This window comes from Macaca thibetana, chromosome 1 (genome assembly GCF_024542745.1).
Source record: "Macaca thibetana thibetana isolate TM-01 chromosome 1, ASM2454274v1, whole genome shotgun sequence".
NCBI classification, from domain to species: Eukaryota; Metazoa; Chordata; class Mammalia; order Primates; family Cercopithecidae; genus Macaca; species Macaca thibetana.
The window spans coordinates 92,079,613-92,093,535 of NC_065578.1; the positions used below are offsets into that span (position 1 = coordinate 92,079,613).

At 39.4% G+C, this 13,923-nt stretch overlaps 1 protein-coding gene across 5 annotated transcripts in view; it reads right to left on the reverse strand.

Moving 5' to 3' along the window:
* The window catches only part of EVI5 (ecotropic viral integration site 5), a 280,650-nt gene that overhangs the window by 197,933 nt on the left and 68,794 nt on the right, over nucleotides 1–13,923 (reverse strand). The window lies entirely within an intron of this gene.

Consider the following 13,923-nt stretch of genomic DNA (forward strand, 5'->3'; position numbering starts at 1 on the left):
TTTCATGTTCCTTAAATTTTAATTTTCTCAAATGTTGCTATTTTTACACTTTCTGAATCAAAGACAGTTAACACAACCAGAGAATCATCTACATTTGGGGAAGGGAAGAATAAACATCTACTTTATTATGCTACAAAGTGTAAGTCGTATCTTATAATTTTTACTTTAGATATATAACTTACATACCTACATTATAAACCACAGATGTAGAGAGAATTTAAATTATTATTCTTACAATTTTTCCCCAGACTTACTAGTTGGTGGGGTGATAGGACAGAACGGGAAGAAGAGCACTAAAGCTTAGTGTTTGTCATTTTACTTTATTTAATCTTATTTTTCAAAGAGAGGGTCTTGCTCTGTCACCCAGGCTGGGGTGCAGTAATGTGATCAGAGCTTATTGCAACCTTGAATTTCTGGGTTACAGCAATACTTCTGCCTCAGTCTCCTGGGCAGCTACAACTACAGGAACATGCCATCACACCCAGCTAATTCCTTTTTTTTTGTACTGACGGGGTCTTGAAACGTTGCCCAGGCTGGTCTTGAACTCTTGGCCTCATGCAATTTTCACGCCTCGGACTCTCAAAATCCTGGGATTACAGGCATGAGCCTGTAATTTTTTTTTTTACTAAAGTCAGAGAGATGTTTTTTCACCAGGATTGTTCTCCTACGGGAAAACAAGACTCATTCTCTACATACAAATCCTTCCCATGGATTCTGAGTTTTAATGATTTTTTTCCCCTTTTTTATGGAGATGGAGTCTCATTCTGTCGCCCAGGCTGGAGTGCAGTGGCACGATCTCGGCTCACTGCAACCTCCGCCTCCCAGGTTCAAATAATTCTCCTGTCTCAGTCTCCCAAGTGGCTGGGACTACAGGCGCACGACACCACCTCCAGCTAACTTTTTGTATTTTTAGTAGAGACGGGGTTTCACCATATCGGTCAGGGCTGGTCTCGAACTCCTGACCTCACGTGATCCACCCGCCTCAGCCTCCCAAAGTGCTGGGATTACAGGCATGAGCCACTGCACCCTAACAGTTTTAATGATTTTTTAAAATACACACACATGACTCAAAATTCGAACCCAAAGTTCAAATATTTTAGTACTTCCACACAAGAATAAAGAGTGACTTAAACTTCTGCTCCTTTTATTTCTTCAAGTTCTTGTCAAAATCTCTTTTCTGAACATCTTTCAACAACTCAAATAAGGAGGTGCGTTCCAAGATGGCTGAATAGGAACAGCTCCGGTCTGCAGCTCCCAGCGTGATTGACGCAGAAGATGGGTGATTTCTGCATTTCCAACTGAGGTACCTGGTTCACCTCACTGGGACTGGTTGGACAGTGGGTGCAGCCCACACAGGGCGAGCCGAAGCAGGGGGGTGCATCGCCTCACCCGGAAGAGCAAGGTGTCGGGGGATTTCCCTTTCCTAGCCAAGGAAAACCATGACAGACTATACCTGGAAAAACGGGACACTACCGCTTAAATACTGTGCTTTTCCAACAGTCTTAGCAAACAGCACACCAAATTATATCTTGCGCCTGGATCAGTAGGTCCCATGCCCCTGGAGCTTTGCTCACTGCTAGCACAGCAGTCTGAGATTGAACTGCGAGGCAGCAGCCTGGCAGGCGGAGGGGCATCCACCATTGCTGAGGCTTGAGTAGGTAAACAAAGCTTCCGGGAAGCTCAAACTGGGCGGCAGGGCATAACTGAACAAAAGGCAGCAGAAACTTCCACAGACTTAAATGTCCCTGTCTGACAGCTCCGAATAGAGCAGTGGTTCTCCCAGCACAGTGTTTGAGCTCTGAGAACAGACAGACTGCCTCCTCAGGTGGGTCCCTGATCCCCATGTAGCCTAACTTGCAGAAACCTCCCAGTAGGGGCTGACTGAAACCTCATACAGGCAGGTGCCCCTCTGGGACAGAGCTTCCAGAGGAAGGATTAGGCAGCAATATTTGCTGTTCTGCAGCCTCCACTGGTGATATGCAGGCAAACAGGGTCTGGAGTGGACCTCCAGCAAACTCCAACAGACCTGCAGCTGAGGGATCTGACTGTTAGAAGGAAAACTAACAGAAAGGAATAGCATCAACATCAACAAAAAGACATCCACACCAAAACCCCATCTGTAGGTCACCAGCATCAAAGACCAACGGTCGATAAAACCACAAAGATGGGGAGAAACCAGAGCAGAAAAGCTTAAAATTCTAATAGCCAGAGCACCTCTTTTCCTCCAAAGTATCACAGCTCCTCGTCAGCAACAGAACAAAGCTGGATGGAGAATGACTTTGAGGAGCTAATAGAAATAGGCTTCAGAAGGTCAGTAATAACAAACTTCTCCGAGCTAAAGAAGGATGTTTGAACCCATCACCAGGAAGCTAAAAACCTTGAAAAAAGATTAGATGAATGGCTAACTAGAATAAACAGTGTAGAGAAGAACTTAAAAGACCTGATGGAGCTGAAAACCATGGCATGAGAACTACGTGATCCATGCACAAGCTTCATTCAATAGCCTATAATCAAGTGGAAGAAAGGTATCAGTGATTGAACATCAAATTAATGAAATAAAGCGATGAGAAGTTTAGAGAAAAAAAGAGTAAAAAGAAATGAACAAAGCCACCAAGAAATATGGGACTAAGTGAAAAGACCAACTCTGTATTTGATTGGTATACCTGAAAGTGACGGGGAGAATGGAACCAAGCTGGAAAACACTCTTCAGGATATCATCCAGGAGAACTTCCCCAACCTAGCAAGGCAGGCTAACATTCAAATTCAGGAAATACAGAGAACACCACAAAGACACACCTCAAGAAGAGCAACCCCAAGATATAATTGTCAGATTCACCAAGGTTGAAACGAAGGAAAAATTGTTAAGGGCAGCCAAAGAGAAAGGTCGGGTTATCCACAAAGGTAAGCCCATCAGACTAACAGCGGATCTCTCGACAGAAACTCTACAAGCCAGAAAGAGTGGGGGCCAATATTCAGCATTCTTAAAGAAAAGAATTTTCAACCCAGAATTTCATTTCCAGCCAAACTAAGCTGCATAAGTGACGGAGAACTAAAATCCTTTACAGACAAGCAAACACTGAGAGATTTTGTCACCACCAGGCCTGCCTTAAAAGAGCTCCTGAAGGAGCACTAAACATGGAAAGGAACAACCGGTACCAGCCACTGCAAAAACATGCCAAATTGTAAAGACTATCAATGCTATGAAGAAACTGAATCAATTAATGGGCAAAATAACCGGTTAACATCATAATGACAGGATCAAATTCATACATAACAATATTAACCTTGGCCGGGCGCGGTGGCTCACGCCTGTAATCCCAGCGCTTTGGGAGGCCGAGGCGGGCAGATCACAAGGTCAGGAGATCGAGACCACGGTGAAACCCCGTCTCTACTAAAAATACAAAAAATTAGCCGGGCGCGGTTGTGGGCGCCTGTAGTCCCAGCTACTCGGGAGGCTGAGGCAGGAGAATGGTGTGAACCCGGGAGGCGGAGCTTGCAGTGAGCCGAGATCGCGCCACTGCACTCCAGCCTGGGCGACAGAGCGAGACTCCGTCTCAAAAAAAAAAAAAAAAAAAAAAAAAAAATATTAACCTTAAATGTAAATGGGCTAAATACCCCAGTTAAAAGACACAGACTGGCAAATTAGATAAAGGAGTTTCCATCAGTGTGCTCTATTTAGGAGACCCATCTCACGTGCAAAGACGCACACAGGCTCAAAATAAAGGGATGGAGGAAGATCTACCAAGCAAATTGAAAGCAAAAAAAAGCAGGGGTTGCAATCCTAGTCTCTGATAAAACAGATTTTAAACCAACAAAGATCAAAAGAGACAAAGAAGGCCATTACATAATGGTAAAGGGATCAATTCAACAAGAAGAGTTAACTATACTAAATACATATACACCCAATACAGGAGCACCCAGATTCATAAAGCAAGTCTGGAGAGACCTATAAAGAGACTTAGACTCCCACACAATAATAATGGTAGACTTTAACACCCCACTGTCAACATTAGACAGATCAACGAGATAGAAAGTTAACAAGGATATCCAGGAATTGAACTCAGCTCTGCACCAAGCAGACCTAATAGACATCTACAGAACTCTCCACCCCAAATGAACAGAATATACATTCTTCTCAGCACCACATGGCACTTACTCCAAAACTGACCACATAGTTGGAAGTAAAGCACTCTTCAGCAAATGTAAAAGAACAGAAATCACAACAAACTGTCTCTCAGACCATAGTGCAATCAAATTAGAACTCAGGATTCAGAAACTCACTCAAAACTGCACAACTACACGGAAACTGAACAACCTGCTCCTGAATGACTACTGGGTACATAATGAAATAAACGCAGAAATAAAGATGTTCTTTGAAACCAATGAAAACAAAGATACAATGTACCAGAATTTCTGGGACACATTTAAAGCAGTGTGTAGAGGGAAATTTATAGCACTAAATGCCCACAAGAGAAGCAGGAAAGATCTAAAATCGACACACTAACATCACAATTAACTAGAGAAGAGCAAACACATTCAAAAGCTAGCAGAAGGCAAGAAATAACTAAGATCAGAGCAGAACTGAAGGAAATAGAGACACAAAAACACTCTTCAAAAAATCAATGAATCCAGGAGCTGGTTTTTTGAAAAGATCAACAAAATTGATAGGCCGCTAGCAAGACTAATAAAGAAGAAAAGAGAGAAGAATCAGATAGACTCAATAAAAAATGACAAAGGTGATATCACCACCAATCCTACAGAAATACAAACTACCATTAGAGAATACTATAAACACCTCTACCCAAATAAACTAGAAAAATCTAGAAGAAATGGATGAATTCCTGGACACATACACCCTCCCAAGACTAAACCAGGAAGAAGTGGAATCTCTGAATAGACCGATAACAGGCTCTGAAATTGAAGCAATAATTAATAGCCTACCAACCAAAAAAAGTCCAGGACCAGACGGATTCACAGCTGAATTCTACCAGAGGTACAAGGAGGAGCTGGTACCATTCCTTCTGAAACTATTCCAGTCAAAAGAAAAAGCGTGAATCCTCCCTAACTCATTTTATGAGGCTAGCATCATCCTGATACCAAAGCCTGATAAAGACACATCAAAAAAATAGAATTTTAGACCAATATCTCTGATGAACATCGATGCGAAAATCCTCAATAAAATACTGGCAAACCGAATCCAGCAGCACATCAAAAAGCTTATCCACCACGATCAAGTCAGTTTCATTCCTGGGATGCAAGGCTGGTTCAACATACGCAAATCAATAAACATAATCCATCACATAAACAGAACCAATGAAAAAAACCACATGATTATCTCAATAGATGCAGAAAAGGCCTTCAACAAAATTCAACAGCCCTTCATGCTAAAAACTCTCAATAAATTTGGTACTGATGGAACGTATCTCAAAATAATAAGAGCCATTTATGACAAACCCACAGCCAATACCATACTGAATGGGCAAAAACTGGAAGCATTCCCTTTGAAAACCGGCACAAGACAGGGATGCCCTTTCTCACCACTCCTATTCAACATAGTGTTGGAAGTTCTGGCCAGGGCAATCAGGCAAGAGAAAGACATAAAGGGTATTCAATTAGGAAAAGAGGAAGTCAAATTGTCACTGTTTGCAGATGACATGATTGTATATTTAGAAAACCCCATTGTCTCAGCCCAAAGTTTCCTTAAGCTGATAAACAACTTCAGCAAAGTCTCAGGATACAAAATCAATGTGCAAAAATCACAAGCATTCCTGCACACCAATAACAGACAGAGAGCCAAATCATGAGTGAACTCACATTAACAACTGCTACAAAGAGAATAAAATATCTAGGAATCCAACTTGAAAGGGATGTGAAGGACCTCTTCGAGGAGAACTATAAACCACTACTCAACGAAATAAACAAGGACACAAACAAATAGAAGAACATTCTATGCTCATGGATAGGAAGAATCAGTATCGTGAAAATGGCCATACTGCCCAAGATAATTTATAGATTAATTGCTATTGCCATCAAGCTACTATTGACTTTCTTCACAGAATTGGAAAAAACTACTTTAAAGTTCATATGGAACCAAGAAAGAGCCTGCATAGCCAAGACAAACCTAAGCAAAAAGAACAAAGTCAGGAGCATCACGCTACCTGACTTCAAACTATACTACAAGGCTACAATAACCAAAATAGCATAGTACTGGTACCAAAACAGAGATATAGACCAATGGAACAGAACAGAGGCCTCAGAAATAACACCACACATCTACAACCATCTGATCTTTGACAAACCTGACAAAAACAAGAAATGGGGAAAGGATTTCCTATTTAATAAATGATGCTGGGAAAACTGGCTAGCCATATGTAGAAAGCTGGAACTGGATCCCTTCCTTACACCTTATATAAAAATTAATTCAAGATGGATTGAAGACTTAAATGTTAGACCTGAAACCATAAATACCCTAGAAGAAAATCTAGGCAATATCATTCAGGACATAGGCATGGGCAAGGACTTCATGACTAAAACACCAAAAGCAATGGCAACAAAAGCCAAAATTGACAAATGGATCCTAAGTAAACTAAAGAGCTTCTGCACAGCAAAATAAAACTATCATCAGAGTGAACAAGCCACCTACAGAATGGAAGAAAATCTTTGCAATCTACCCATCTGACAAAGGGCTAATATCCAGAATCTACAAATAACTTAAACAAATTTACAAGAAAAAAACAAACAACCCCATCAAAAAGTAGGCAAAGGATATGAACAGACACTTCTCAAAAGAAGACATTTATGCAGCATACAGACAAATGGTCATCATTACTGGTCATCAGAGAAATGAAAATCAAAACCACAATGAGACACTATCTCACACCAGTTAGAATGGCGATCATTAAAAAGTCAGGAAACAACAGATGCTGGAGAGGATGTGGAGAAATAGGAACGCTTTTACACTGTTGGTGGGAATGTAAAAAATTAGTTCAACCATTGTGGAAGACAGTGTGGCGATTCTTCATGCATCTAGAATTAGAAATACCATTTGACCCAGCTATCCCATTACTGGGTATATACCCAAAGGATTATAAATCATGCTATTATAAAGACACAAGCACACGTATGTTTACTGCAGCACTATTCACAACAGCAAAGACTTGGAACCAACCCAAATGTCCATCAATGATAGACCGGATTAAGAAAATGTGGTACATATATACCATGGAATACTATGCAGCCATAAAAAAAGGATGAGTTTATGTCCTTTGCAGGGACATGGATGAAGCTGGAAACCATCATTCTTAGCAAACTATCACAAGGACAGAAAACCAAACACTGCATGTTCTCACTCACAGGTGGGAATTGAACAATGAAAACACTTGGACACAGGGAGGGGAACATCACACACCAGGGCCTGTCAGGGGATGGAGGGCTGGCGGAGGGATAGCATTAAGAGAAATACCCAACGTAAATAACAAGTTAATGGGGGGAGCAAACCAACATGGCACATGTATACCCTTGTAACAAACCTGCACATTGTGCACATGTACCCTAGAACTGAAAGTAAAACAATAATTTTTTTAAAAAAAGACTCCAGTAATTATTCCTTAGTTGTCAACATATACACTAAACACATCTGGTATTCCGGGGTAAATTGTGAATTGTTTGGGAACAAGCAATTCATCTATACCCATACCTTACCTACAACAATTTTAATATAGTGCTTTGTGTATTTTAGTTGCACAGTAACTATTTATCACAACCATAAAAATAAATTCAACTTTGGTCACTTACAAAATCTATACCAGAACTTATCTTTACTGTAAACTACTTCATCCTTGTATATAATAATCAACTGAACACTTAAAAATCCTTTATACCCTTCAGCACCGTCTGTAAGTGCTTTACTTTGTCAGCCCTGCCCTAGCTTCATGTCCCACTATTTTTCTATCACATACCTCCTTTTGCTCTATTTAATAGTCCCTGTCATTTCCTTTTCTCTGAGAACCTATTTGCTCATAACAGCCCTCACACAACCTAACACTCCACTTTGATCTTTCAAGATCCTCTTCTAATTTCATCTTATCCAAGAAACTTTGAGAATCTACATATTATTTTAAAAGACTATCTCTTCCCAAAACTTCTAACCAGAGGATTTGCTCAAAATCTTTCAAATGCAGTAAACGAAGGGGTAGAAAGTTAAAACCAAAACATATATACACACACTAAACCCACATAAAGTTATCATGTGGCACACCCAGCTTTCTATCTTACCCACTGAGTGCTGAGAGCCAAAGAAAACCTTTAAAAGGGCTTTCTAGGAAATGATCATAAGAAAGCAGTATTTTCTATCACCAGGTTCGCATGAGTTGATATTAGGTCCTATTCTTGGGGCTCAATGAGGCCAGACTCAAAATCTATAGTTCCTAAATCCTGTCCCTGTGAATTTCCTTCAAGCTTCTGTTGTGTGTCTCCATCTCAATATAAAGGGACCAAGTCTGAGGACAGGTAACTATTTAAAGTAAAAATTACCTCAGCGGTAAAAGTATAAAATTACTTCAATAATTACCTCAGCAGTAAATTTTTTTAAAGCTAAGCAGAGGTAACATTCAGAATATATTTATATATGATATTAACTCCAATATCTAATTGTCAAATAATATAAATCAATTTTTCTAACTCTGTTCAGACTTCTTCCCATGCCAAAGGAAAATATAAAACTTTATATGAAAAATTATTTCATTCTTGCCATGATGAAATAATAGAGACTAGATATACCCTCTTTCCTGAAACCAAAAAAGACTGAACAAAATACATTAAGTTATATCAAACAATTATTTTCAAGACTTTAGGCTTGGAGCAGTCACTCATGCCCATAATCCTAACACCCTGGGAGGCCAACGTGGGCAGACTGCTTCAGCCCAGGCGTTCGAGACCAGCCTGGGCAACATGATGAAACCCCATCTCTATTAAAAGTACAAAAATTAGCTGGGCATGGTGGCACACACCTGTAGTCCCAGCTACTCGGGAGGCAGAGGTGGAAGGACCACCCAAGCCCAGGAGGTCAAGGATGCAGTGAACTGTGATGGCACCACTGCACTCCAGCCTGAGCAACAGAGTAAGACTCTGTATTTAAAAAAAAAAAAAAAAAGACTTTAGACAACAGGCAGCATTGGAGAAGAATTCCTGAGACTCAGGACATAAGTAAAGTAAACTCTATGACTGCCATCTTAACCACCTTGAAATCCAGTTTCTAGGCCCCATAACAGGTGGGGAAAATTGAGATACAGTCTTGTGTGCTCCCTGAATTGAGGAGATGATGAGGAGAGTCACCGCAAGTCAGACAAGCCACATTTCAGGTACACAATGGCAGTGAGACCAAGGTGGCTAAAGTTCACAGGACACCACCAGAGATGAAAGAACTATACAGAGATCTTCAGAGATTAGTAGATCTCCATCAAATATTCAGCTGGGAACTGATCAATGCATTCATGTAAGGAAACTACCCATGGTCAGAGAATCAACCACCAGAAAAGATTAGATATAACCATGCCTAACATTCACAGAGGGTAGAGAATTATACCTATCTCCACCAGCCAGACTGGAAAAGCTACTGTTTCAAGATACATTGGGAAGAGTGCACAAAAGCGTCTCACCTCGGTAGAGTGGAATAATAGTCCTAGGCTCTGCATTACTCTAGAACAAATTCTTTTGAAGTAATTTAACTGCATACCAGAACAACATTCAAGAATATTTACAGGAAAATAGAAAACAATCAAACACAACAAGATAAAATTCACAATCTCAGGTATTCAATAAAAAATTATCAGGCTTTGAGACCAGCCTGAGTAACATGGTGAAACCCCATCTCTACAAAAAATACAAAAATTAGCAGGGCATGATGGGGCACACCTGTAGTCCCAGCTACTTGGGAGGCAGAGATGGAAGGATCACTTGAGCCAAGAAGGTCAAAGCTGCAGCGAGCCATGATCACGCCACTGTACTCAAGCCTGGGTCACAGAGTGAGATTTTGTTTCAAAAAAAAAAAAATTGGCATGCAAAGCGGAAGAAAGGTATAACCAATAATTAGGCAGGGGGGAAATCAATCCATCAAAAGCAAACCGGCATTAACTCAAATGTTAGAATTACCAGACAAGCCCATTAAAAGTTACTGTAACTGTATCCTATATATTCAAAAGTTTAATAGAGACATACTAAAAAATACTCATCTCTAACTTCTAACTTTAAACTTCATAATACAATGTGAGAGATAAAAAATACACTAGATGGGATTAACAGCAACTTAGATATGGCAAAAGACAGTAGTAGTGAAATTGAATATGTAGCAACTTTCCAAAAAATAAACAAAGCATCAGTGAGCTGTGGAACAACTTCAAGTGGCCTAATATGGGTGTACTTAAGAGTCTCTAAAGAAGAGGCAAGAAAGGGACAAAAAATTATTTGAAGAACATTGGCTCCAAAATTTCCACATTTGAAGAAAACTATAAATCCATAAGAAGTTCGACAAATCACAAATGTAAGAAACATGGAAAAAACAATGACACTTCAGAATAAATTGCTTAAAACCAGTGAAAAAGCAGAGAAAAAAGACATATACAAAGAAAAAAATGTGCTTGAGAGTAACAAACAAACAAAAAGATAAGGAACACATGAAATTTCTCACTGAAAACACGAGAGAAATCAATGAAATCACATGATTAAAATATTTGGAAAATAAAAACTCAACCTATTAAATAGAATTCCATAGTCGAGAAATATTTTTAAAAAATCAAAGCCAAAATTACGACTTTCTCAGACATACAAAAGCTAAATAATTCATCACCGACACCACCACACTACATGAAATGTTAAAAAAAGTATTTCAAGAAGGAAATATCAGATGGAAATCTGGATCTAAAGAAAGGACAGGGCCGGGCGCGGTGGCTCACGCCTGTAATCCCAGCACTTTGGGAGGCCGAGACGGGCGGATCACGAGGTCAGGAGATCAAGACTATCCTGGCTAACACGGTGAAACCCCGTCTCTACTAAAAAATACAAAAAACTAGCCGGGCGTGGTGGCGGGCGCCTGTAGTCCCAGCTACTCGGGAGGCTGAGGCAGGAGAATGGCGTGAACCCGGGAGGCGGAGCTTGCAGTGAGCTGAGATCAGGCCACTGCACTCCAGCCTGGGCCACAGAGCGAGACTCCATCTCAAAAAAAAAAAAAAAAAAAAAAGGACAGAAGAGCATTAGAAATGGTAACTAGGTAAACACATAAAAGTTTTTTCTTATTATTTCAATCTCATTTAAAAATAACTGACTGTTGAGTTAAAAAATAATGTAGTATAGAGTTTATAACATAAAAGTAAAATCTTTGACAAAACTGGTACAAAGGACTGGACAGGAGAAATGCAAGTGTGCTATTATAAGGTTCTTACAGTACATGTGAAGTGGTATAACCCTCAAAGACAGACTTACAAGTTAAAGATTTATATTATAAATCTTAACACAACCACTAAAATAACAGAGTTATAGCTTATAAATCAATAAACAAACTATAACAAAATTATAAAAATATTCAATAAAGTCAAAGATGGCAGAATTAAAGGAAACAACAATATAAGATGATGACAAGTTTAAATATAACAATATTAATAATCACCTTAAATGTAAATAACCTGTTTTCCTCAAAATCTCAAAAACATTATGTTGTGTGAAAGAAGAGTTACAAAAGGCCACTTATTGTATCATTCCATCACAATTAAATGTCCAGAATAGGCAAATCCATAGAGACAGAAAATATATTAGTGGTTACCAGGGGTTGGAAGGAGGGTGACATGAGGAGACTAATGGGGACAGAGTTTCTTTTTGGGGTGATGGAAATATTCTGATTGGGAGTTTGGGTAGTAGTAATAATTGCACAAATTTTGTGAACATATTAAAAACCACTAAACCATACTCAAAAAGTGTGAATTTTAGATCCATCCCTGCTAGATTTGCTCATAAAAGGTTTGGCCATCTGACTCACTTTGGCCAATAAAATTTAAGTAGAAATTATGTATACCACTCCCTAGGGGATGCTTTAAGGTATTTCAACTAGATCTCTTTTCCATCTGTCGTGAGTCTGGTTTATCCCAGAAAGACACCGATTGCTGGTCACAAAACAAAGCAGTGTAAACCAAAGATATATCCAATCTACCAACTGAGATGAATGAAATGTGAGCAAAAAATAAAACTTTAATTTAAAAATAAAATAAAATGGTTTAAATAACCCAATTAAAAGACAAAGATTGTCAGACTGTATTTCTAAACGCAAGACCCAACTATATGCTACTAACAGACAAACTTTAAAGATTTTTCCTAGGTATGATGGCTCACACATGTACACCAAACATTTTGGGAGGCTGAGGCGAGAGGATTGCTTGAATCCAGGAGTTCAAGAACAGCCTGGGCAACATAGCGGGACCCTATCTCAAAAAAAAAATAAAATTTTGTAGTCCCAGCTACTTGGGAGGCTGAGATGGGAGAACTGCTTGAGCCTGGGAGATGAAGCTGCAGTGAGCCATGATCATATCATTGCACTCCAGCCTGGGTGACAGAGTGAGACCCCGTCTCAAAAAAAAAAAAGTTAAAGATAAACAAAAAAAAGAGAATACAAGCAAAAGGCTGGGAAAATATATAAGATGTTAACACTATTCAAAAAGAAGTTAGAGTGACTATATTAATGTAAGATAAAGTAGATTTCCAAGCAAACAACATTATCAGAGATAAAGAAGGTCATTTTACAAGAGGATATAACAATCCTAAATGTTTATATACCTAAAATAGAACTTCAAATTACATGAAAGACAGAATTTAAAAGGAAATAGATAAATCCACAATTATAATTTGAAGTTAACTTCTCTCAATATCTGATATAATATGTAAACAGAAAGCCAACAAAGATACACAAACAATAGTCATCCCTTATCCATAGTTCTACTTGTAATGGTTGCTTTTTTTTTGGTGGGGGGAGACAAGTCTCGCTCTGTCGCCCAGGCTAGAGTGCAGAGTGCAGAGGCGCGATCTCTGCTCACTGCAATCTCTGCCTCCTGGGTTCAAGCAATTCTCCTGCCTCAGCCTCTGGAGTAGCTGGGATTACAGGCGCCCGCCACCATGCCCAGCTAATTGTTGTATTTTTAGTAGAGACAGGGTTTCGCCGTTGGCCAGGTTGTTCTCGAACTCCTGACCTCAGGTGTTCCAGCCACCTCGGCCTCCCAAAGTGCTAAGATTACAGGCATGAGCCACCAGGCCCAGCCAATCATGGTTTCAATTACCCACAATCAACTGTAGTATAAAAATATTAAACAGAAAGTTCCAGAAGTAAATAATTCAAAAGTTTTAAATTGTGTACCATTCTGAGCAACACAATGAAATCTCCTGCCATGCGACTCTGTCCTGCCTGGGAAGTGAATCATCCCCTTGCCCAGTGTATCCATGCTGTAAGTGCTACCAGCCAGCTAATACTTAGTAACCATGTGAGTCAGTTATCAGATATACTATTGCGATATCACAGTGACTGCATTAAACCCACCCTTATTTTACTTAATAATGGCCCCAAACCACAAAAGTAGTGATGCTGGCAATTTGAATATGTCAAAGAGAAGCTGTTAAAGTGCTTCCTTCAAGTGAGACAGTGAAAGTTCTCTACTTAATAAGGAAACAAACAAAATTGAATGCTGAGGCTGCTAACATTTATGGTAAGAACAAATCTATCTGTGAAACTGTGAAGGAAAATAAATTTATACTAATTTTACTCTTACACTTCAAACTACAAAAGTTATGGTCACAATGTATGATAAATGCTTAATTAAGATGAAAACAGCATCAAATTTGTGAGTAGAAGTCATGAACAGAAATATGTTTCAATTGATGACAATGAGGTAT